This window comes from Trachypithecus francoisi, unplaced genomic scaffold (assembly GCF_009764315.1).
Source record: "Trachypithecus francoisi isolate TF-2019V2 unplaced genomic scaffold, Tfra_2.0 Lachesis_group3, whole genome shotgun sequence".
Lineage (NCBI taxonomy): Eukaryota > Metazoa > Chordata > Mammalia > Primates > Cercopithecidae > Trachypithecus > Trachypithecus francoisi.
Window position 1 is genome coordinate 97,652,177 of NW_022681468.1, and position 26,764 is coordinate 97,678,940.

Here is a 26,764-nt window from a genome sequence, read left to right on the forward strand (position 1 = left end):
AGACTTAACATGCAGTTACATAAAATTTAGTGTATTACTGCATCTGGGTGGGCATATCTATACCTCAGATATACGTAGATGCAATGGGAAAACAGGGTAAGGAACAACTTTCTTGCTTGGGGCGGTCACAAGTAGCTTCATCAAGGAGGTAACATTTAAACAGAGATTTGAATTCATTGATTTATTGACTATTACATATTCATTGAATGTTTACTATATACTTGTGCTGTTCTGAGTGGTAAGATTATAGCAGTAAACATATACATTAAACACTTTGTCCTTATATAATTTACTTCTAGGGGAGGTGAAGTCATAATGCAATCAATTACGCAAGGAATGGGATGCCTCAGTCATCTGGAGGGTGAGGAGTCTGAGAAGAATGGTAAGAAACAAGGCATTGTTTCAATGGTAAGAAAGGACAAGATTGCAGTGGGCCTTCCTTCAGGCCCTTAGGGTTTATTTTCTTTACAAATTTGCAAAGGTTGGATTTGCTCCATGGTGCTTAGGTTTATAATGCTGGAGTTATGGCTGCAAGACCTCTTTTCATACTGAAATTGCTTTGGGAAAAGTCATTTGTATTTGCAAGTCTGTAACTGCCTGCCAACCCTTGTTCTTCACCAAAACTTTTGTTATAAATGCCACAGTTGTGGAGTTTGTTAGGAGTGGAACCCTCACCATAGAGCAGGATAAACTGTGCTGTGCACAGTTATTTTAGGACCAAGTCAGCTGAGCTGCATGCTGGTTATTACACCACCAGACCGTGAGCCTAAGAGCAGCGACTGTTTCACAAACTGATCATCAAATTCTAGGCATGAAGCCTGATGCCTGGCACATAGTAGCTGATCAACAATTCACAGAAAATACCATTTTAGGGAGTTTGCTATTTCTGTTGCATGTGATAATTATTCCATTTCAATACAGATGTTTAATTTCATTAATTTTAAATACACGTATACCAGCAATGTTCCAGAAATCATTTTAGGCAACCACCCTACTTTCAAGAAAAGTATGTAAAAAATAAAATACTTCTGATCCCTAAAGTATTAATCTCACCCATGCCTTCTGTATCCTGCTTACACAGAAATTTCTGTTCATTAAGACTACAAGGGCTCCCAGTAGGAGAGTTTATGCTGACAACTAAGATTTTAGAATCCAATAAAAGAGATAAAAATCTCTAATGAAACTAAAAAACTGTACAAACGAACACACACATTTAAAAGGAAGCTTGAATGACACATTTAGAACAGGGGCCCATGCAGCCCAGGCTTAGGCTGGAGTCACTCTCGCAGACCAGCCATGAAAAATAAAGAAAACTTGGCCGGACATATCTTCCATCTTCAGATGAATCTGAAAGGGGATGCAATGAATAATCACAGCACTGCCTCTCAGTATTCTCTTCCCCTTCCCTTTTCCTCCCCATCTTTGTCACCTGGCTCAGTGACCCCAAGGTTTCCCCACCCCTTTTCCCAAGATTACCCCAAATCCCTTCCCAGCCCACCAGTGCCTTGTTTTTTGCCTCTTGCAGCTTTCTTCCCATCTTTGTTGTTTTTCCCCACAGATCATTTCTGTTCTTTCCAAAGCAACGCTCACCCTCACATTTCCAGTTTTGTCTTTACTTCCCCATTGCTCCAATAACTGCAGCCAGAGTCCAGACACCAGTCTGTGAGGCCCAGTGTCTAAGCTGGCAGCTGCAGAGGGCCCCTGGCTTGAGGTCCAAGCAGGATTCTCTTCACTGTGCAGAGAAGAGATAGAGATAACAAACGCTTGTCATAGAAAACATTTTCCTTTAGCCCTATCACCTATGAAGAACTGTTTTACTTGCTGAAACTGTCCCAATATCTATTGGAAGAAAATTAAAATAAAAATACCTTTTAAAAAAATATTGTCACTCCTTAAAAGATACTCTCCAAATAAGGCATAACTGTAATGAAATCCAGAAACCAAAACTGATGTGAGACCAAATAAACACAGAGGCAGGGAGAATTCTGAGCCAAGAACAAGGAAGCTAAGAAAAGGAAAGGTGGTAGAAAACAAGGCCCGGAGGTCAGGGAGGCCCAGGTTCAGATCCTGAACCCAGAACTTAACATGGGTGGGTTTTGGTACTTGTCATTCAAGAGTGCTAAAGCTCTGTTTCTTCGCCATAAAAATAATAGACTAATCTTAAATCACGAGGTCAGGAGATTGAGACCATCCTGACTAACACGGTGAAACCCCGTCTCTACTAAAAAAATACAAAAAATTAGCCGGGCGAGATGGCGGGCGCCTGTAGTCCCAGCTACTCGGGAGGCTGAGGCGAGAGAATGGCGTAAACCCGGGAGGCGGAGCTTGCAGTGAGCTGAGATCCGGCCACTGCACTCCAGCCTGGGCGACAGAGCGAGACTCTGTCTCAACAAAAAAAAAAAAGGTATGAAAGAGAAAGTGGTTAGCAAAGAGTTCAGTCCAAACTAAGTACTCCTTGTATGTTAGTTATTATGATGATCGTATGCATTATAGTCAAACCTCAGCTCTAGGCCTGTTTATTTCCAGAACATCAGGTTTTGCATCATTGACATTATACAGTGTTTCATATTTTTTGTGAGACCTTCAATTCTTATCATAAAGTTTCTTATTTTTCCCTATTATTTTACACTTAGAAATCATAGCTTATTCTACAATGTATTCTAGGAGTTTTCTATAAGCCTTAAAACAACTGAGAGAATTTCAAGTTGCCATCTGGTGGAATATCATATATGAGGTTATTGTCATATGAGCACATACATCTACACACACACACACACACTTAGATACATATGTGTGTGTATGTGTGGGTGTGTATTCTTTAAACCTTAGTTTGCATTATTATTTTAAGTCACCAGCTTCCAGCCAGTTCTCTGACAGTGTCATCACAACAGACGGGCTGAGCTAAGTCCTTTCGAAGGGTGTGCTGGAGGATTTCATATATATTTTTCTATTTATAAAACCCTAGTGAAATAATAAGCTATACTCCAGGCAGCCTGAGGAAGTCTTATGAAATTGTTATGATTTGTTTGTGAGATAGAGGACAAATTCCAAGGTAATCTTCACTGAATTTTAATAAGGGTGAAAGGAAGACTTAATTAAGGAGTTCTTTGTGGCTTTTTTCAAAAAACCACAGCCTCTGCAAGCACTTCCCCATGGTGTCTTATCGCTATAGTACAGACACAGTTGCATCTTTATCATGTGCGGCAGGAGCTGAGGCACAGAGACACATAAAAATAATGGCGATGCATCTATTTCTAAGGACACAACACCGTCTGCTTTTCTTTCAGGCATCTAACTTCTGTACTTAGATGTTAGTTGCTGGGTTGAAGCATGGGTCCTATCTAACCAGTTTTCTGAGAATAATGGCCATTGCACTTTATAGTTCTATTTCCAGAGGATAAATTTTTCTAACTGGGGTTAGGGTGGGGTTGTAAAATGGCATATTTTTGTTTTAAAAATTCAAATGGGGCCTAAGAAGTATTTAAGAGAGTTTAACTTCTGTTGCGACTTCTTCAGCTGCTTACCCATTGGTTGCAACCAGTATAAAAGCTGTGCAACTTGAATGTTCAATGACAAGATCTTGGTGTTAAAAAATTAGGGTACATGCTGGCCGGGCGTGGTGGCTCACGCCTGTAATTCCAGCATTTTGGGAGGCTGAGGCAGGCGGATCACGAGGTCAGGAGATCAAGACCATCCTGGCTAACACAGTGAAACCTCGTCCGTACTAAAAATATTTTTAAAAAAGAAAAAAATTAGCGGGACATGGTGGCGGGCGCCCGCAGTGCCAGCTACTCAGGAGGCTGAGGCAGGAGAATGGCGTGAACCCGGAAAGCTGAGCATGCAGCGAGCCGAGATCGCACCACTGCACTCCAGCCTGCGTGACAGAGCAAGACTCTGCCTAAAAAAAAAAAAAAAAATTAGGGTACATCCATGGAGAAGAATGTATATTACCATGAAAATAAGTCCACTAAATGAAAAGAAAAAAATATAATACAAAACCACATGTAGCACATGATCTAATTTTGCTTAAAACACATAAGTAATGTGGAAATGTTAGTCTTATGGGCCATTTTTACTTTCTTCTTATCTGCATATTCTGTATTATCTACAATGAACAGGCATTCATTTTGTACTTATTACAAAAAAAATCTTTAAAATGTAAGCTATGGTTGTGGTTGTAGAGAAGATGGATCAAAGACACTCCACCCTGTCTCTCTCACTGAATGCACCTATAATACTTGGATAGAATGCAAGAAAGAACTATCTGAGGACTGTAATACATGGATAGTAACAGGTGGATGGGGAAAGAGAACAGACTTTGAAGTCTTCCTGAACCAGTGGTGAGTTTATCATTTTTTCCCTTCAGTATCACCATTCTGAAATCAAAGACACCCTGAAGCCCAGAAATCCACACCAGGTGTGGACAGAAAGACCACAGGGAGAAGACTTCTCTTGCTCTTGTCTCCCACAGCAATGCCCAAGCAACACGCCAGTGGCACTTGCTGCAGCATTGAAAGCAATGACAGCAGGCATGCACCTGAAACTCTGAGGAAGGGAACCCTTCTCCCGTATCAAAAGAACTGTGGTCCTTTGAATTTTCAGTGGCTAGGCATTGCTACATGTGTTTTGCCTCTTTCTTCTCCTGCCACTTGGTCCTGGACATAGGCACAGTTGCAGTAAGTTTGCATGATACTGGGGAAAACAGAACTCTAGATTTCTAGCCAGAGAACTGAGAAGAGAGGATGCAGGGAATAAGTATACATTGGTGAAATCACAGAGAGGAGAGGGATCAAGAAAGTGACTCCATGAAGTTCTGTATGGACTCCTGAGTGCCCCTCCTACCTGTGCATTTGTAAATCTGAACCTTATCAACATATCACAGGCTTTGAGAATTGAGCCATGGGGCCACCGACTGGCCACTGGGACTGCTCTCAGCAGTAGTGAAAATACTTTGAAAATGGAATTATGCCAGACTCAGAGAAGGCAGGTCAGAATTTGCAGACCAAATGTAATCGGGGTGATTGCATGCCAAAACAACAGCAACAACAAGAATTACAAAGTTAACATTCTCTTTAGTATTTAAATAAGACCCAGGGTCTCATAATATCCAGAATATAATCCAAAATTAATTAGCATACAAATAATCAGGAATATCTCGTAACAATAAAAAAATAAGTAACAGACCCCAACTCCAAGGTTACATAAAATCTAGAATTAACAGACTTCAAAGCAGCTATTACAACCATGCACCCCAAATTAGATGGTCTAAACATACCAAATAATAGATTTAAAATGTCAGAATGATTAAAAATAAACCCAAATATATACAGGTACTATCTTTAAGAAACCCTTTTTATATAGGTGGGCTAAAAGTGAAAGGAAGGACTAAGATATACAATGTGTACATGAATCAAAAGAAAACTAGAGTGTCTACATTAATATCAGATGAAGCAGATTTCAAAACAAGGAAAATTACCGGGGATAAACAGAACATAACATAATGGTAAAAGAGTCAATTCATCAAGAACTCCTAATAACCCTACATATATATGCACTTAACAACTAAGCCTCAAGCTAAGTGAAGCAAAAATCAATAGACCTGAAGGAAAACAATAAATCCACAATTATAATGGAAGACTTCAACACTTCTTCTTCAGACATGAATCAGACAAGTAGAGAAAATCATCAGGAATACAGAGAACTGAACATCGTCATAAACTAACTGCATCTAATTAAACTTTATAGACCATCCCACCCAACAATAGCATAATACACAGTGTTTTCAAGTACACATGAGACATTTCCCAAGATGGACTATTACTGTGTCATAAAACAAATGTTAGCAGAAGAATTTGATGGTTTGACTATTGAACACAATAGAATTAAACTAGAAACTACTAAGAAAAATATAACTGAAAATTTTTCAAACACTTGGAAATTAAATAATATGCTTAAATAATCTATGGACCAAAAAAGAAGACTCCAGGGAAATTAGAAAATACTTTTTTTTTATGAGCAAAAAGGGTATCATTTATTAAAGAAAATTATAATTGTATGTACATAATTTCAGCTTTTATTCATTGTAAATAACCATTACTATTCTGAAGTTCCACAGGCACAGCTTAAAAGATTTCCTTAATATTTTTACTTTACCTAAAACCAAAACATTTTGATTAAGAGTCATCATGTAATATGAAGCTTACACTTAAATAATTTGATTCAAGTCTCCTTTATTTTTCTTTGGTCAATCAGCCCATTTGTGTAAGAGTATTGATGTTGGTGATAAATACCAGACAATGGAGAAGAGGTGGCAGAGATTCTTTACTTCTTATTTTTCTCTGAACACAGAAGAAAGTGTCTTAACTTTTCACAGTTCACCAGTTGTAAGAAATTAATGCTGCCTATTTCATTTGAATTCACTTCTAATGAAGTAAATGTTACCACACTTCACAAAATCTAAAACACCATTGATTTTTTTAAAAAACATTGCTTCGTGTACCATTAGAGAATTAAAAATTACCCTTAACTCTGACTGTCATCAGTTAAGACAGAGCATAATTTATATTAAAATGTGAAAACATTGGATCTCATAATTGAATATTATATTTCACTAATCTAGAAAATGCGACTTAACTTGAACATAGTATAATTATTTCCATTTTTATGAAAGTTATTGAGAGGGGTACATAGATTTAGATATCAAAGTTAGTTTCAAATTCTTAACCTGATTTATTAGTGGTATGACTTTACTTGTGTGTCTTTTTTTTTTTTTTTTATACTTTAAGTTCTAGGGTACATGTACATAACGTGCAGGTTTGTTACATATGTATACTTGTGCCATGTTGGTGTGCTGCACCCATCAACTCGTCAGCACCCATCAATTCATCATTTATATCATGTATAACTCCCCAATGCAATCCCTCCCTCCTCCCCCCTCCCCATGATAGGCCCCAGTGTGTGATGTTCCCCTTCCCGAGTCCAAGTGATCTCATTGTTCAGTTCCCACCTATGAGTGAGAACATGCGGTGTTTGGTTTTCTCTTCTTGTGATAGTTTGCTAAGAATGATGGTTTCCAGCTGCATCCAGGTCCCTACAAAGGACACAAACTCATCCTTTTTGATGGCTGCATAGTATTCCATGGTGTATATGTGCCACATTTTCTTAATCCAGTCTGTCACAGATGGACATTTGGGTTGATTCCAAGTCTTTGCTATTGTGAATAGTGCCGCAATAAACATACGTGTGCATGTGTCTTTGTAGTAGAATAATTTATAATCCTTTGGGTATATACCCAGTAGTGGGATGGCTGGGTCATATGGTACATTTAGTTCTAGATCCTTGAGGAATCGCCATACTGTTTTCCATAATGGTCGAACTAGTTTACAATCCCACCAACAATGTAAAAGTGTTCCTATTTCTCCACATCCTCTCCAGCACCTGTTGTTTCCTGCCTTTTTAATGATTGCCATTCTAACTGGTGTGAGATGGTATCTCATTGTGGTTTTGATTTGCATTTCTCCGATGGTGAGTGATGATGAGCATTTTTTCATGTGTCTGTTGGCCGTATGAATGTCTTCTTTTGAGAAATGTCTGTTCATATCCTTTGCCCACTTTTTGATGGGGTTGTTTGTTTTTTTCTTGTATATTTGTTTGAGTTCTTTGTAGATGCTGGATATTAGCCCTTTGTCAGATGAGTAGATTGCAAAAATTTTCTCCCATTCTGTAGGTTGCCTGTTCACTCTGATGGTAGTTTTTTTTTGCTGTGCAGAAGCTCTTTAGTTTAATTAGATCCCATTTGTCAATTTTGGCTTTTGCTGCCGTTGCTTTTGGTGTTTTAGATATGAAGTCCTTGCCCATGCCTATGTCCTGAATGGTACTACCTAGATTTTCTTCTAGGGTTTTTATGGTATTAGGTCTAACATTTAAGTCTCTAATCCATCTTGAATTAATCTTCGTATAAGGAGTAAGGAAAGGATCCAGTTTCAGCTTTCTACTTATGGCTAGCCAATTTTCCCAGCACCATTTATTAAATAGGGAATCCTTTCCCCATTTCTTGTTTCTCTCAGGTTTGTCAAAGATCAGATGGCTGTAGATGTGTGGTATTATTTCTGAGGACTCTGTTCTGTTCCATTGGTCTATATCTCTGTTTTGGTACCAGTACCATGCTGTTTTGGTTACTGTAGCCTTGTAGTGTAGTTTGAAGTCAGGTAGCGTGACGCCTCCAGCTTTGTCCTTTTGACCTAGGATTGTCTGGCAATGCGGGCTCTTTTTGGTTCCATATGAACTTTAAAGCAGTTTTTTCCAATTCTGTGAAGAAACTCATTGGTAGCTTGATGGGGATGGCATTGAATCTATAAATAACCTTGGGCAGTATGGCCATTTTCACGATATTGATTCTTCCTATCCATGAGCATGGTATGTTCTTCCATTTGTTTGTGTCCTCTTTGATTTCACTGAGCAGTGGTTTGTAGTTCTCCTTGAAGAGGTCCTTTACATCCCTTGTAAGTTGGATTCCTAGGTATTTTATTCTCTTTGAAGCAATTGTGAATAGAAGTTCATTCCTGATTTGGCTCTCTGTTTGTCTGTTACTGGTGTATAAGAATGCTTGTGATTTTTGCACATTAATTTTGTATCCTGAGACTTTGTTGAAGTTGCTTATCAGCTTAAGGAGATTCTAGGCTGAGATGATGGGGTTTTCTAAATATACAATCATGTCATCTGCAAACAGGGACAATTTAACTTCTTCTTTTCCTAACTGAATACCCTTGATTTCTTTCTCTTGCCTGATTGCCCTAGCCAGAACTTCCAACACTATGTTGAATAGGAGTGGTGAGAGAGGGCATCCCTGTCTTGTGCCAGTTTTCAAAGGGAATTTTTCCAGTTTTTGCCCATTCAGTATGATATTAGCTGTGGGTTTGTCATAAATAGCTCTTATTATTTTGAGGTACGGTCCATCAATACCGAATTTATTGAGCGTTTTTAGCATGAAGGGCTGTTGAATTTTGTCAAAAGCCTTTTCTGCATCTATTGAGATAATCATGTGGTTCTTGTCTTTGGTTCTGTTTATATGCTGGATTACATTTATTGATTTACGAATGTTGAACCAGCCTTGCATCCCAGGGATGAAGCCCACTTGATCATGGTGGATAAGATTTTTGGTGTGCTGCTGAATCCTGTTTGCCAGTATTTTATTGAGGATTTTTGCATCGATGTTCATCAGGGATAATGGTCTAAAATTCTCTTTTTTTGTTGTGTCTCTGCCAGGCTTTGGTATCAGGATGATGTTGGCCTCATAAAATGAGTTAGGGAGGATTCCCTCTTTTTCTATTGATTGGAATAGTTTCAGAAGGAATGGTACCAGCTCCTCCTTGTACCTCTGGTAGAATTCAGCTGTGAATCCATCTGGTCCTGGACTTTTTTTCGTGGGTAGGCTATTGATTGTTGCCTCAATTTCAGAGCCTGCTATTGGTCTATTCAGGGATTCAACTTCTTCCTGGTTTAGTCTTGGGAGAGTGTAAGTGTCCAGGAAATTATCCATTTCTTCTAGATTTTCTAGTTGATTTGCGTAGAGGTGTTTATAGTATAGAAAACACTTTGAACTGAATAAAATAAAAATACAAAATACCAAAATTTGTGAGACTCAAACAAAAGAATTCTTGGAGGAAAATTTATAGAATTAACTGCCAATTTTTTAAAAAAAGAAATGTTTTGTTGATTCAAAAATAACAAAATAAGCTAAAAGCAAAAGGAAAGAAAAATAAAAACAGTAATCAATATAATAAAAAAGTGAAATCAATAAAAAATTAATGAAACCAGAAGCTAATTATTGAAAAGATGAATAAGACTGATAAACCTCAATCCAGACTGACAGAAAATGAGAGAAAACACATGAGAAAATTATCACTGCAGACTCCATATACATTAAAAAGGATAACAAGGGTATAGTACAAACAACTCTATGCACGTAAATTCAATAACTTAGATAAAACAGATGGATTCTTTGAAAGCCACAAACTACCAAAACTCATCCAACAAGAAACAAATAAACTGAACTATTCCAAATCTATTAAATAAAGTGAATTCTTAGATAAAAAAGCTTTCCAAAGAAGAAATTTCCAGGTTTGTCTGCTTTTGTAGCTAAATTCTATTTCTATTTGAAGGAATGACATCAATTCTACATAATCACCTCCAGAAAAGAGAAGAAATGAGAACATTCCTCCCCAACCGTTTTATGAGGTCAGTATTACCTGGATACCCAAACCAGATAAAGACAATATAAGAAAATTTCAGACAAATATTCCTAATGAATATAAATGCAAACAACTTCAACAAAATATCATCAAATTAAATATATAATAATACACATGATTAAATATATAACAAATACACCAATACAATATATAACAAATACAACAATAGTAATACACCATAACTAAATAGACTTTGTCCTGTGAATACAATAGTATTAATAGTTCAATATTGAAACATCAGTAAATGTTATTAATCATATTAAGAGACTACAGGAGATAAAACACACGATCATATCAATTGATGCAGAAAAAGAAAAATAAAATTACAAATTTCAACACCTGATCACAAATTTTTTTAACTCAAAAATCTAGGAATAGAACAGCACTTCCTTAGTCTGATAAAGAGCATATCAGCTAACATCATACTTAATAGTAAAAGACTTAATGCTTCCCCCCAAGATGAGGAACAAGGCAAGGATGTCAACTGTTATTACTTCTATTTAACCTCACACTAGAAATCTTAGTGCAATAAAGCAAGAACGATAAATGAAGCCAAAGTTTCTTAAATTAATGAGAACTATCAGGAAGGTTGCAGAATATAAGATCAATATACAAAATTTACTGTATTTCTATATACTATCACTAAACAATTAGAAGCTGAAATTTAAAATAAAACATTTACAACAGCACAAAATATAAAAATGTGTTAATATTTTGTATAAATATAACAAGATGTGCAGAATCCTTGTAGGAAAACTATAAAACCCAACTGAAAGAAATCAAAGATATAAATAAAGGAAGAGACATGATGTGTTGCTAGATAGGAAGATTTAGTATACTAAAAATGTCATTTAAAAAATTAACCTCCAGTTTTAATGCAATTGCACTCAGAGTTCCAATAGAAATTTTTGTAGACACAGATATGTTGATTCTATAATTTACACAGAAAGGCAAAAGAAGGAAGGAGAGTAGCCAAAACAATGTTGAAAATAAAAACTTGAATTGGAGAACTCACACTATGTTATTTCAAGAATTACTATAAATCTACAGTAACTATAAATCTATAGTAACATGTTTGTGTCTACAGTACAGACATATATATCAATGGAAAATAATAAATGGTACAGATCAGACCCATATAAACATGCCCAATAGATTTTTGAGGAATGTGCAAAGGCAATTCAATGGATCAAGGATAATGTTTTCAACAAATGATGCTGAAATCATCAATATGAACTTCTGCCAAAACCTTAAACCTTAAATGAAAATGAATTGAAAGTGGATTCTAATCAAAATATAAAACAAAACATTTAGAAGAAAACATAGGAGAAATCTTCATGACCTGATGTTAGGCAAAGAGTTCTTAGATATGATAGCAAAAGCACAGTCTATAGAAGAGAAATAATTAACAGATTGGATTTTATCAAAGGTAAACATTTTTTCTCTAAGAGGCCATTAAAAGAATGAAAAGATTACCGGCCAGGCACAGTGGCTCACACCTGTAATCCAGCACTTTGGGAGGCCGAGGCGGGTGGATCACGAGGTCAGAAGATCGAGACCATCCTGGCTAACACAGTGAAACCCCATCTCTACTAAAAATACAAAAAAAAAAAAAATTAGCCGGGCGTGGTGGCGGGCCCCTGGAGTCCCAGCTACTCAGGAGACTGAGGCAGGAGAATGGCATGAACCCAGTAGGCGGAGCTTGCAGTGAGCTGAGATCACACCAGTGCACTCCAGCCTGGGGGACAGAGTGAGACTCTGTCCAAAAAAAAAGAAAAAAGAAAAAGAAAAGAAAAGAAAATATTTCCAAACCACGCATCCAACAAAGAGCTCATATTCAGAATATATTAAAAGAGAAAAACTCTAAAATCTCAATACTAAGTGTATTACTCTGTTCTCACACTGCTATAAAGATACTACCCGAGACTGGGTAATTTATGAAGGGTAATTTATAACTCGCAGTTCCACATGACTGGGGAGGCCTCAGGAAACTTACAATCACGGCAGAAGGTGAAGCAGGCACATCTTACATGGCAGTAGGTGAGAGAGGGCAAGCGTGGGAGAACACCGGAAAAACGACCATTTATAAAAGCAGCAGATCTCATGAGAATTCACTCAGAATCATGAGAACAGCATGGGGGAAACCACCCCCGTGACCTAATCACCTCCCACAGGGTCTCTTCCTTGACATGTGGATATTACGGGGATTAAAATTCAAGATGAGATCTGGGTGGGAACACAGCTAAACCATGTCAAGAAAACAACACAGTTTAGAAAATGGATAAAAGAATTAAGCAAACACTTCATCCAAGAAGAGATAAGGATGATAAATAAGGACATGAAAAAATGCTCAGCATCATTTACCATTAGGATAATGTAGATTAAAATCATGATCAGCTATCACTACATGCCTATTCAAATGTCTAAATTTTTTTAAAAGCTGACAATATCAAGTTCTACTGAGGGTGCAGAACAACATGAACTCTCATACATTGCTGATGGGAATACAAAATGGTCCAATCACTCTGAAGAAAAGTAGCAGTTTCTTATAAAGCTACACATGCACTTACTACATGACCCAGCAATTCCACTCATGGGGACTTACCCTATAGAAATGAAACTTATATTTCTACACGTTCCTGTACATAAATGTTTATTGTAGCCCTACTCATAATTGCAAACTTGGAAAGAACTCAAATGTCCTTCAGAAAAAAGGGCTATTGATAAATGGAACAACCTAGTTAAGTATTGCATTATGCTGAGTAAACGAAGGCAGTCTTAAAAGATTACATACTGTTTGGTTTTGATTCCACTGATATAACATCTTAGAATAGGCAAAACTACTGTGATAAGAAACAGATCAGTGGTTGCCAGGTGTTAGGGGCTGGGGCAGGATGTAGCTACAAAAAGGAAGTGTGAGATTTTGGGGAGTGATAAAACTGTTCTCTATTCTATTGTGGTAGTGATTATATCCATCTACAGATACATTAAAACTCATAGAACTCTATATCCATTCAAAAAGTCAATTTTACTGTAAAACAATTTTAAAAATTTGTTTATGTTATATTTATAGATCTATAAAAATCACACTTATAGACTTACAGATCACATCTATATATCTATATAAATGTCCAAAAACCAAAATTTGGAGCAGTTATTTTATTTCATCAACTATCCATACATAAAACACTGATTAACTCACATTTTTCTGATCAATAATAAGCTATTTTTACCTTTTTTGCTGAAATATTCAGTGGTATCTTTTAGTGTTAGATATTTAAATAAACATAAAATTTATTTATTGAAAATGTATTTACTGAAGCAGCAGAAACATAAAATTAAAGTGCCAGTGTCTGCATGTGATAGAGGTCTAACTCTGAGATTTATTCTTCTGTAGAAGAGAGACACAATAATGTCCTCCACACAAAAGTTTGACAGATCAAACTTTTCAAGGAAAAGAAGTTACATGATGAACAGTTTTGTGATCATAGTTGCGTACAGCAGTACATTACAGTGTTTATCAAGTCGCTGTGTTTGGGTAAAGAACATCCCAAGCAGAGGGAAGACTGTAGGCAAGATTCCTCAGAAACCAAAAAGGCCATGGGCTGGATCACCCAGATGGAGGGGCAAGATGATACCAGAGGGTGTGGGAGGACTGGGCAGAGGTCCAATCACACAAGAGCCAGCTGACTCAGCTAATGGTCCATATTTCATCCTAAGAAGAGTAGGAAATTTTTTGACAATATTTTCAGTAACATAATCAGATTTTTGTGCGGTTTATTTGGTAAAATATACAGAAGCATAAAATTTACCATTTTTAAGCATTCGGTTCAGTGACATTCAGTACATTCACATTTTTCTGCCACCATCACTACTATCCATCTCTCGAGCTTTTTATCTTCTTCTCATACTGAAAGTCCTTACAAATTAAACAATTGCTCTCAATTCTCTCTCCCCTCAACCCCCAGCAACCATCATTCTACTTTCTGTCTCTAAGGATTTGACTAGCAAGTACCTCATAGAAGTAGAATCCTACTTTTCCTTGGTGATTGGCTTGTTTAACTTAGTATAATGTATTCAACATTCCTCCATGTTGTCAGAATTTCCATTTTATGACTGAATAATATTCATATCTGTGTGTGTGTGTATCACATTTTGTTTGTCTATCATCCATCAATGAACACTTGGGTTGCTTCTACTTTTTGTCAATTATAAATCATGCTGCTATGAGCATGGGTGTACAAACACCTGTTTGAGTCCTTTCTTTCACTTATTTGGGGTATCTACCCAGAAGTGGAATTGCTGAATCATAGGGAAATTCTACATTTAATTTTTTGAGGAACCTCCATAGCATTTTCCATGGTGACCAGATTTGTTTTTAGAAGATTATCCCAGCTATAGTTTGGCAAACAGACAGATGGGTCAGGAATGTTTACAAGGAGACACTCAAAAGGCGATTGCAGGAGCCTAGGTAAGAGATGATGGTGGTGGCTTGAAAAGCCAATAAACAGAGAGAGAAATAGACAAACTTGGGAAATATTCATGAGGTAAAAGTAACAGAACATGGACACGATATGAATTGTCCACGGATATGAATTGCCTGGGGAGAGGGATTATGTAAGGCATCATGAGCCATGTGACTTTATTCTTGGGTCAAACAGTAATGTCCAGTGACCATGTGAGCAGGGCAAACATAACACTAGGGGACGTCACTGGATGCTGCGTGACCATCCAGGCTACGGTTGGCTGCCTGGGGTATGCCATATACTGAGTCCTTAAGGAGATTGCAATCTAGTTAAATTTCAACATTTTCTTTACCAAACGCTATGAGTAAAAGGAAGAGTAGAAAGAAACCGACTTATTTTTGAAAACCTACAAGTAGGTACCACTTAGCCTTTCCCTTGTCAAGGTGCAGTGGGGCCCTGTGCACAGCTGCCCCCTGCCTCAGGGACCTCTGACCACATATCACAGAACATTTCTCAGAAAGAGGCACATTCACAAAGAAAGATAATTCCCAGAAGGGTTAGCAGGTTACCCAAGCTGTTGATGAAATAGGCCAGGTTGCCACAGTTGCCCAGCTGTGTGTGTTTGTTCCTCATTTGAATATGTACAAGCGTTGCCATCGTGCTATAGGAGGGATGGAGTAGGCGGAACTCTCAGCCACAGGGCAGGTCTCCCCCTCACCTTCCCACGTGCAGACTCTTGATCAGAGAGAGAGACCCAAGAAAGCAGCCATACACATATCCACACAAGGTCAGGCAGTGTGCAGCAAAGTTTATATGTCTATTTGTTTAATCTTCACAATGACTTCATGACATTATTCTGATAGCCTCATTTCCATCATTATAAAGATGAGAGAGGTGGAAGTTCAGAGACAGCAAGTTATTGCTCAAAATAACATACCTCGGTGGGGCAGCACCAGGTCCCCTGACCCCCAGGCCGTCCCTCTCACTCTGGCACTCTGCCAAATGACTGGTAATGAGAATAAATGCTCTGAAGGAAGATATGAAAAAAATTGCTTCCATTGAGGGTGTTCTGGGACACAGAGGAAGTGGGATCTTAAAAAGAAGGCTTTTCATTGGTGGAGTAGAAGAACAATAGCAGAGTGAGTGGTATTTGAGGGGAGTGGGGGAAGAGGATGCCTGGGCATTTCAGATCAGGGGCAGGAACTCAGATGGAGCTCTGTTGGCAGTGAGGAGCTTTTGAAGGACTTTGAGCAGGAGAGTGAAGTGAGGCAAATACTACTTAGAACCCCCTAAAAATATAACAAGGAATGATAGTCTCTGTTTCAGCTGAGGTCTGATAACAGATGTCATAATCCAAAGTGTGGGGTGAGAGCATCTTTTATGACTTACAAAGAAATTCACCAAAAATTGGGCTGTGACTCTTCATGCCTCACCCCTGCTGAGATGCTAACAGGTCAGACATAGAGAAGATTATTTTTAGGAGAAAGCTGTCAGCCTTTATAATGGGGTTGAGAGGTGAGGTTGTCAGGGCAAAAATGTATGTGTCTTGCCTGTGGCTAGACGTGGGCCACATGGAGAGACATCTGCCTGGGTCTTCTTCCTCCCACCCAGGAGAGCTGCCCCCAGTGGAGGGGGAGCTACCAGAAGTCTTGGGTGCCCAGGAGCTGAGGAGGGAACCATGCTGTGATGCCAGTTTTAACCACCTGCCAAGTCTGAAAGTGCTAATTGAGTAAGCATTTCTGTCTCTAATCCCCCATCCCTCCCACTGAATCACGGGCAGCCTGGGGAGCAGGGGAGAAAGTGTAGTAACTCAGCCCCATCCTAATGCAAGTAGACACCATGCAGTGGGAGAGGCAGGGAATTAGCTTTGTATCAGGATCAAAGTTTTAGTGATTGTGATGGTGAATTTTATCTGTCAACTTAGCTAGGTACCTTGGTCAGACACCAGTCTAAATGTGGCTATGAAGCTATATTTTGGATGAGATTAACATTTTAATCAGTAAACTTCAAGTAAACCAGATTACTCTGCATAATATGGGATGGCCTCATCCACTCCATTGAAGGCCTTAGGAGAAAAAGACTGAGGTCTCCCAAAAACAGGGACTTCTGCCTCCAGACTGCCTGAGAGCTCTGGGTCTCAGGCCTGCTGGCCCACCCTGTGGATTTCAGGCTTGCCAGCCTCCAAAACTGTGCAAGTCGATTCCTTAAAATATTAGGTTGGTGCAAAAGTAAAATTGCAGTTTTTGCCATTGGAAGTAATGGCAAGAAACACAACTATTTTTGCACCAACCTAATAAATCTCTCTCTCTCTACGTGTGTGTGTGTCTTCCTATTGGTTCTGTTTCTCCAGAGCACCTTGATTATTATAATTATTATAGTGGCCTGTGTATTAACCACAGAACTAACACTTTTGTGATCAGAAGATTTTTTTTTTTTTTTAATCATCTAAGAATACAAGGACAGGCTGTGGGGTCTGCTTAAAATTTAAACCAAGGGCTGTGGAAGAATTAGCATCATAGAGTAGATTTGAATGGATGGGGGAAATGGATTTTTTTTTTAATCCTAATAGTTTATTGCATCAGAATAAAGGAAAATCCAATCAAATGAACTATTTAAAGGAGGATGGGGCAGAGATCCAGTTCAGGGGCCTGCTACAGTAGCCTACACGTGGCTCAGTAGAGATTTCTGCTTCAGCAGTGACAGCAAGAATGTAAAGGTGTGTAAAATGGAAGAAACCCTGGGGAGAATATCTGAGAGGGTATGACGGATTAGATATGAGCCATACAGTCAAAGAAGTTGAAGAGAGAGAGGGGAGTGATGATATCAAAGAGGTAAACTGGGAAGCCAGAAGCTCTAATGGAGCAGGGAACTGAGAGGATGACCAGGAGACAACATCCAACTAGCATGAGCAAGCAAAGGTCTGGAAAAGAAAAACAGGCCTCAGTATCATCAAGAAGGTGTTACAACGGGAAAGGCACAAATTGTTGAGGACTCAGAGGGGAAGGACTAGAGGTAGATACAGAGTGTATGGGGCCTGGGACTTTTAAAATGTGGGAAGGCATCTTTAAGAAAAGAATGCGGGCACAGTGGCTCAAGCCTGTAATCCCAGCACTTTGGGAGGCTGAGGCAGGTGGATCACCTGAGGTCAGGAGTTTGAGACCAGCCTGACCAACATAGTGATATCCTGCCTCCACTAAAAACACAAAAATTTGCCAGGCATTGTGGCACATGCCTGTAATCCCAGCTACTCAGGAAGCTGAGGCAGGAGAATCGCTTGAACCCAGGAGGTGGAGGTTGCAGTGAGCCAAGATCATGCCACTGCACTCCAGCCTGGGCGAAAGAGCGAGACTCTGTCTCAAAAAGTAATAAATAATAAAAAAATTAAAATAGAGAAAAGAATGCATGCAAATACAACATGAAGTGTAAATGTGAGTAATTACTTAAAAATCAAAACAAGTTACACATTTTCAAACAGTTGATAAGTACAATCTATACCACAAGATTTTTAAAGATTGCATGATATTTTTAGGATAAATTTTCTGACATAGCTTGTAATAGTTTTTTCCCATATTTTTGGCTACACACTCCTGGAACCTCTTCATGGGACAAGAATTTTGACATAGTTTCATTTTCTATTGATAGAATAGAAAGATAATTCAATTTTTTGGCATGGTTGATCAAAATTTGTTTAACTATTGATAATTTACAAACATTTCCTTCAACATCATGATTGTTCTTCGTAATGTCTAGCTCAGGCAAAATCTGCAACTTCACCCACAGAGACACTCACGGGTGGTTGTGTGTATATTTCTACAAATACAGGAATTCTGAGAAATAATCTTTCTCTTAGTTTCCATCAAAATTTTTAAAATATAATTGTATACATTGTACTTTAAGTACTTTAAGTATCCCTGATAGGCAAGACTATCTAGTCAAATTGTATACATCTCATGACTGGGAGGGTTTTCCAGGGACATACAATTTAGCCTCGTAAATTACAAGCCATGCTTCTTCTCTGGTAGTCATATACTTACAGAACCAAGTGCCCCGGGACACATTCACATCACCATAGGACTTTTGGCCCTACACCTTTGTGTCATGAGGTCAGTTGACTCAGCAGAGAGAAGAGAAAATGTAGCCTTCCACTCTGTGGTGCTAATTCCTCCACACCAGGTCAGCTGACAATAACTTCATTCACAGAAACAGCTATAAAACGTATAAATGGATCTGACTAAATTCATATGACTGCATTCTCAGCTCAACCTTCTTTAGCTGAATTCCAAAGGTGTTTTTGCTCACTTCACCACTCTCTGACAAGAAGAGAAGTGGAAGGGTGGAGATAAGTATCTTGCAAATATTGCAATGTCAGGTAACCATGTGAACACATCACCAGGCCTCCTCCTACAGCCTGGGAAGGAGGGTATGCAACGAGGAGCCCTGAGGCTCCAGCTCCATTCATTTCATGGTAAATCTGTGACTCATTAGGACAGAACCTAGAGGTGCAACCACTCTTCAGAAATGAGAGACAGAAAGAATACCATAATTAAATTCTAATTTAGAATCCTTGTTTCTTTCAGATAGGTTTAGAAAGTAGATTTTCCTTTCCTTTTAATTTATGCATCAACCATCCATTGACCCTTTGCTAGGCACTGAGGTTATACAAATAAACAAGAATAGGTTCCCTTTTATATGAGATACATAAACAAATACACTAGGGTGTATTCAATGATGGAAGCCCCAAGGAGAGAACTGTGCTCATGGCCAGAGATGCCAGGGAGATCCAAGGAAGGCTTTCTAAGGCTGGTACTCCATTTGAATACTGAAGGGATCACACGAGTTTGCCAGATGGACAAGGAAGGTAAGTGCTTTCCAGGCAGAAAGCTAGGTGCAAATGAACTCAGGTGAGATGCAGCAGAGCAAGTTCAGGGAAGGGCAATTAGTGTGCAAAGCCCAGAATTTATGGTGCATGATGCGGCTTGCCTAGAGAGGAGCCCAGTGCAAAAAGAAAGGCATGATGAGGTAGGCAGTATGAGGACAGCTGGAACAGGGACCCCGCAGACAAGAGGTCCAGGGAAGACAGAGCTGCCTGAGCTAAATCAGTGATAGCAATCATGTGCAACAGCAATCAGGATTTGGTGATAACTGACTACATATTGAACTTGAGGAAGAGATAAGAGTTCAAATATAAAGATTTCTTTCAATCAGAACAGTAATAAAATCATTTTATTAGAGAAATTTTCAAGGACGAAGGAAGGGTAAGAGACTAGTATGATAAACTCCCATGTACCCATTACCCAGCTTCCATAAGGATCAACATCTTGTCAATCTTGTATACATACCATTCAAAATTAATTTATAAAACTCCAGTCATTATAAAAGTACAGCAATGTTACACTATACTAAATTTGGCCTGAAGATACCTCCATAACCGAGTTCTTATGTAACAAACTGCAACCTAACTGAACTACCTGAAAGCCTAACTAGGAATATACTCTTATAACAAATAACTGAGTCTCAGCCAAGCACATCAGGTGAGCTTCAGTGAATCACAGGTGGCTGACTGGGTATGGTTACTCATGCCTGTAATCACAGTTCTTTGGGAGGCCAAGGCAGGAGGAATGCTTGAGTCTAGGAGTTCAAGACCAGCCTCAAAAAAACAGAAAAACAGATGGTCGACTGATGCAAATAGGGCAAGATACCAAGCTTCGTCTCTGAACTTCAATTCTGTTTTATGCCCATAAACACTTCCTGACAACATGACAGATTGGAGCTCTTAGCACCTGTTCTGGTTCTGAAAGTTGCCCAATTCTTGAATTGGTCTTTGTTCAAACTCTGTTAAACTTATCTAAGCATTTTAGTTTTAACAGTAACAATGTATGAATTAATACACTTTCTCAGGTAATTGAGGAAGAAGACATCCAGTGAATAGTGTGGGACAATTAGTTAACTATATAGTAAAATATTAAGTTAGATTCATACCTCATACTATATTTAAAAGGTAAAATAGGCAAAAATTCTTTAAATGCTGTTAAACATTAAAATAAAATACAGCTGAATATTAGATAACTAATTAGGTAATTAATTAGACAACTAATTTTATAGTTGGAAAGAACTTTCTAAGCATAAACTTAATAGAAAAATAATTGCAAAAAGATGTACAATTTTAACCAAATGACTTTTGTAAAACCTTCTGCATGTCAGTGGTAATGAAAAATAGTTGAGAGAAAAGTGGCAGACTAAAAATATGTGTATATATATTACAAAGAGTTTATTCCTTTACATTATGAAGCACCCTTACAAACTAACAAGAAAAAGACAAATATGAATTTAACAAAATACCAAAGACCATGAACAATCCTTAACAGAAACTACTTAAATCACCTTAAAGTTAATCGCTATTTAAATATAGAAGAAAAAATCAATCTTCCTAATCAAATAAACTACAATGAAGCTGAAAGTCCATTGTTGCTTATCAAATAGACAAAATTTCTTTTTAAAGAGCATGCTTAGAGTTGATGAACTACTAGAAACTGGCAGCCTTATATACCAATTATGGGAGTAGAAAGTGCTATCATCTTTCTGGAGGTCAGTTTGACAGACAATTTCTACCAAGAGTTTTACAAATATTCAGGCATTAACCCATTAATTCTATTTCTAGTAATTATCTTTTATTTTTTTTTTTTTTTTTTTGAGACAAAGTCTCACCTTTGTCCCCCAGGCTGGAGCACAATGGCATGATCTCGGTTCACAGCAACCTCTGCATCCTGGATTCAAGCAATTCTCTTGCTTCAGCCTCCCAAGAAGCGGGGATTATAGGCATCTGCCACCACACCGGCTAATTTTTGTATTTTTAGTAGAGATGGGGTTTCACCATGTTGGCCAGGCTGGTCTCGAACTTCTGACCTCAGGTGATCTGCCTCGGTCTCCCAAAATGTTGGGATTACAGGCGTGAGCCACAGCGCCCGGCCCATTTCTAGTAATTATCTTAAGAAAATAATCAAACATGCATACGAAGATATCTGTATAAGGGTGTTCATCATAATGTTAATGCTAACAATGAAACATTGGTATATTAGTCTGCTCTCCCACTGCTACAAACAAAAACCTGACACTGGGTAATTTATAAAGGAAAAGGCTTTCATTGGCTCACAGTTCTGCAGGCTGTATTAGAGACATGATGCTGGCATCTGCTTGCTTCTGAGGAGGCCTCAGAAAGCTTCCAATCATGGCAGAAGGTGAAGGCAGGGAGCATGCAGGTCACATGGAGCAGGAGCAAGAGAGAGAGCCAGTGGGGAGATGCCACACACTTTCAAACGACCAGATCTACTGAGAATTCACTCAGCTATCATAAGAACAGCACCAAGAGGATGGTGCTAAACCATTTGTGAGAAATTCACCGCCGCCCCCGATCTGATTACCTCCCACCAGGCGCCATCTCCAACATTGGGGATTATATTTCAATGTGAGATTTTGGCAGGGACACACATCCAAACCATACCAACTGCCAACATTGTAAATATTCTGTGCACAAATGTGAAAATGCATTGTAAATTGTGGCAAATTTATGCATGGAATATGGTGCTGCTATTAAAACATCACATTTTCAAATTCATTAATGGCATACAGCATTGCTGGTAATGTATTATAGAAAAGAAAATGACCCACTTTCAATTTTAAAGGGATGTGCGTGTGTGTATATAGTTGCAGTTTTACATATACATGGTTGACCAGGCGTGGTAGCTCATACCTGTAATCCCAGCACTTGGGGATGACAAGACGGGTGGCTTGCTTGAGCCTCAGGGGTTTGAGACAAGCCTGAGCAACATAGCAAGACCTCATGTCTACTTTTTTAATAAAAAAATTAAAAAATAAAAAATACGTACACAAGATTATACATAGTAAAAAGACTGGCATTAAATATGCTAAAATGTTAATCTTGATTATCTCTTACAGCTAGGAATCTGAGTGACTATTGTTATTCCACACAAACTTTTCCATATTTTCTACCATGAACAGGCATTACATTTGTAATCATAAAAATAATGTGATTTTGTTTATGGAAGTTCATTTATTTACATTCTGTTTCTAAAATGATTTCAAGATTGGAAAAGGAAGAGACTCATTACTTCACAAATATAAAAAGCAGTATCAAAATCCATAATGTGAATATTTGTTTGCCTGGGGGCCAACTTACCAAATCAAGAGCTGCACAAATGAATGAAGTGTGCAGCAGATTCAGAGCCTGGTGATGTACTTTGATTTCATACATAATATTAAAACATTTATAGTTATCTCTATAATCCAACCTTAGTACCCAGCCTCATGAAACAATCCATTTTTCCCTTTTTTGGTCAACGTCTTTCCATACACATGTGTTGAGGGGTGACTGTCCCCTCAAGGAAGAGGAAATCTACTATACTGTGTACCATGCAAATATGTTTCTAGGCTGAGATTATTACTTCCCAAAATAGGGAGATTACTGCTTTCTAATGTTTTTCAGTTTAAACAATTCTGCTAGTGTGGTCTTTTGCATTCAGGTAAAATCTGACTACCTAAAAATTTCTCATCTTGAAACTAGATAAGATATTGGCCTTTCAACTCTGGAGGTCATCATTTCTAGCTGTCCCCAGCTCTTTTTTACCTATTTTATCAGCTTTGAACTTGTCTACACATAATGCGATATCCAGAACTCTCTCTCTTACTGATATGGTTATCACATGCCATACCTGCATGCATTTTCTTGAAATGTAGTACCAGATGTGTACACATGCAGTTTAATGTGTACAGAATGCAGAGTCACTACCCTCTTCCCGAATGGGGCAAACACCAACAATGCAGGTTGTTGTGTCACACACTGACACATGCATTCAACATGGGCCAAGAAAACAAAAATATTAATAAAAACAAACTTTCCCAGGGGCTTTTTATGTCAGGTTTTTGTATTCATCTGCTTGGGATGCCATAAAAAAATACCACAGACTGGTTGACTTAAACAATGGACATTTATTTCCTCACATTCTGGAGGCTGGAAGTCCCTGATCAAAATGCTGGCTGATTTGCTTGCAGGTGAGGGCTGTCTTCCTGGCTTGCAGACAACTGCCTTCTCACCATGCCCTCACATGGCCTTTCTTCTATGTGCCTGCAGAGAGCAAGAGCTTTGGTCTCTCTTCTTCTTATAAGGACACCAATCGTATCAGATTAAGGCCCCACACTTACGACCTCATTTAAACCTAATTACCTCCTTAAAGGCTCTGTCTCCAAATACCACATTGGGGGTTAGGTCTGCAACATATAAATTTAGGGGAGACACATTTCAGTACACAACAGTTTTGTCAAGTCAAGAGTAACATGTCTAGCAGGGCATGATGGCTCACGCCTGTAATCCCAGCACTTTGGAAGGCAGAGAGAGGGTTGCTTGAGGCCAGGGGTTTGAGACTAGCCTAGGCAACATAGCAAGACTCTGTGTCTCCAAAAAGATTAAACATTTGCTGGGCATGGTGGCATGCACCTGCATTCCCAGCTACTTGAGAGACTGAGGTGAGAAGATCACTTGACCCCAGGAGTTTGAGGCTGCAGTGAGCTATGATGGCACTGCTGCACTCCAGCCTGGGTGACAGAGCAAGACCCTGTCCCTAAAATGAATGAAGAAATAAAACATATGATAACCTACCTAAATATTTCTATTCTTGCCCATCCACAATTAAATCCCCACAGGCGTACCAGAATTATCCTTTAAAAACATGAGTCAGATCAAGTCACTGATCTGCTCAAAGCCCTCCAAGATATTCCCTTTATACTCAAAACACAAACTCTTAAAGTCATCTACCAGACCCTGTGTAATTTGGCCCCATTTATCTTACCAAGCCTCCCTTCCTCACTGCATCCTCCAATAGAAGCCTCCCATTGGTGGCTGGTCTCTGCCACCTGCCCTCGCACTTCTATCCATCTTCCTGGGATGCTCTTGCCAGGCTTGCCCCCTGCACTCTCAGACCTCCACTCAACTACCACCTTCTTTCCCCTTCATCTAAACTCAGTCCCACCTCACTCCATGACCTCATTTCATTTGTTTTAATGCACACATATATATAATAATAATTACATATATATGTTACTACCTGCAATTATAATGCAATAATAATACATGTTACTATTTGCAATTATAATACAATTATAATTGCATTACATATATGTTACTATCTGTAATTATAATATAATTACATTACATTATAATTGCATATATATATGCAATAACATATATGTGTATATGTTACTACCCACAATTATAGTTTACATTTATTTATTTATTTATTATCTCTCCCTCCTTTTAAAAAATCTCGTTAGCCACTGTACTTCCAAACCCTAGAAGCATGCCTGGCACATAAAAGGTGCTGAATCATGTGTTGGAAAAATGGATCCTGTGTGTAGAATTTTGTAATATTTCCCCTCCTAAGTGCAGGGTTTTACTTTGATCTGGTTAAGTTTTATTTCTAACTGTTTATTTCTCTGCTCACTGTTCACTTGTAAATATTATTTTGAATATTACTTTGTTATTAATCATATTAGACATTTCTCTCAGCTGTTGATCATGAAAAATGTAAGTGCTCCCTACAGTTGTATCAAGGAGCAAAAAAAGTAAATTTCTAATAAGCTGTAAAATATGCAAAAAATTAGTTATGTGTGTTGCCTATATCATATCTATGATTATATAGGTATGAATATATATATGTTATGGATTGAACTGTGTCCTCCCCACAATTCATATGTTGATGTTCTAAACCCTTGTGCCTTGGAATGTAACAGTATTTACAGACTGGGTCTTTAAATAGGTGATTAAGTTAAAGTTAGTTCATTAGGATGGGCCCTAATTAATCTGACTGGCATCCTTATAAGAGGAGGGGATCAGGACACAAGAGAGATACCAGGGGTGTGCACACAGGGAAAAAAATGCATGCAGAGAAACAGAGAAAAGGTGATTATCTAAAAGCCAAGGAGACAGGTCTCAGGAAAAACCCTCCCAACTCTGTCATCTGGAACTTCCAGGATCTGGAACTGTGAGAAAGTAAATTCACTTTGTTTAAGCCACCAAGTCTGTGAAGTTTTGTTGTGACAGGTTGAGCAGACCAGTATTAGATGTAAAATCAGGATAATATACGAAGGCCTGCTTCAGAAAAGAAATCAAAGGTCAGCATATTTAGGGAAGCAGTAGGAACCGTGAGAAAAGGACAAGGCTCCACAGTCCTGCCTTCTCTCTACCCCATCCCATCCCTTGTTCACGTGGTCTGGGGAAGCTGGAAGCTGAGGGTTGGCTGCAAACTAACCAGATGTCCTTCTTTATGCCATCTCGGAGACAGCCCCAGCCTCTGCCCAAGCTTGGGGCAGGGGAAAAGGGGGATTTGGAGAGCACATAAGAGGGATATTTTACAAATGTCTTAAGAAGCTAAAGGAGACTAAAAAACTGCAAGTGAAAAGTTATGCAATTAGGCTAAGGTGCTGTTAAACATTTCTGAAACTCACTGGGGAAAGAGGGATTTTAAAAGTATAGTTGGAAGGATTTCATAGGGGGAGACGTCATGATTATACCTCAGTGAGTGGAGACTCTTCAATTAACCAGTGACACCTATTGCATAGACTAAGGACTTTTTTTCCTACCAAACTGGAACATGAGAAGGAGACAGGACAATTTGTAGGTAGCATATTACCTGCCATCACTCACGCTTTGCTTATTTTTTATACTCCACTAATATCCTCCCTTGCTGCAGCTGTCTGGGCTCTTTTGGTTTACACATTTCATGGGCATTTAGGCACTGGATACAAGGATTAAATTTGATGACAAATGAGAAGGTAGATTACAGTGGGGGGATTTTCACAAGTATGAAGCCACCACCCGACCTGCTGAAATTGCAAAGGCAGGAATTAATGGCATAGAAGATACCACCAAATATTCCTTGGTCACTTTTCATTTGCCCTTGGAAGAAGTTATCAGCTCCCTGACAACCTTATGCAAACGCATGAGCAATCTGGGTGATATTCACAGAACACTGAATGATA

General features: G+C 38.5%; 1 long non-coding RNA gene across 2 annotated transcripts in view; it reads right to left on the bottom strand.

Moving 5' to 3' along the window:
• Positions 1-26,764, bottom strand: part of LOC117070185 — a 99,504-nt gene that overhangs the window by 68,291 nt on the left and 4,449 nt on the right. For both annotated transcript variants that reach the window (XR_004431822.1, XR_004431821.1), the window contains exon 2: positions 13,763-13,965. This is a non-coding gene — a long non-coding RNA (uncharacterized LOC117070185). The remainder of the gene's footprint in view (positions 1-13,762; positions 13,966-26,764) is intronic.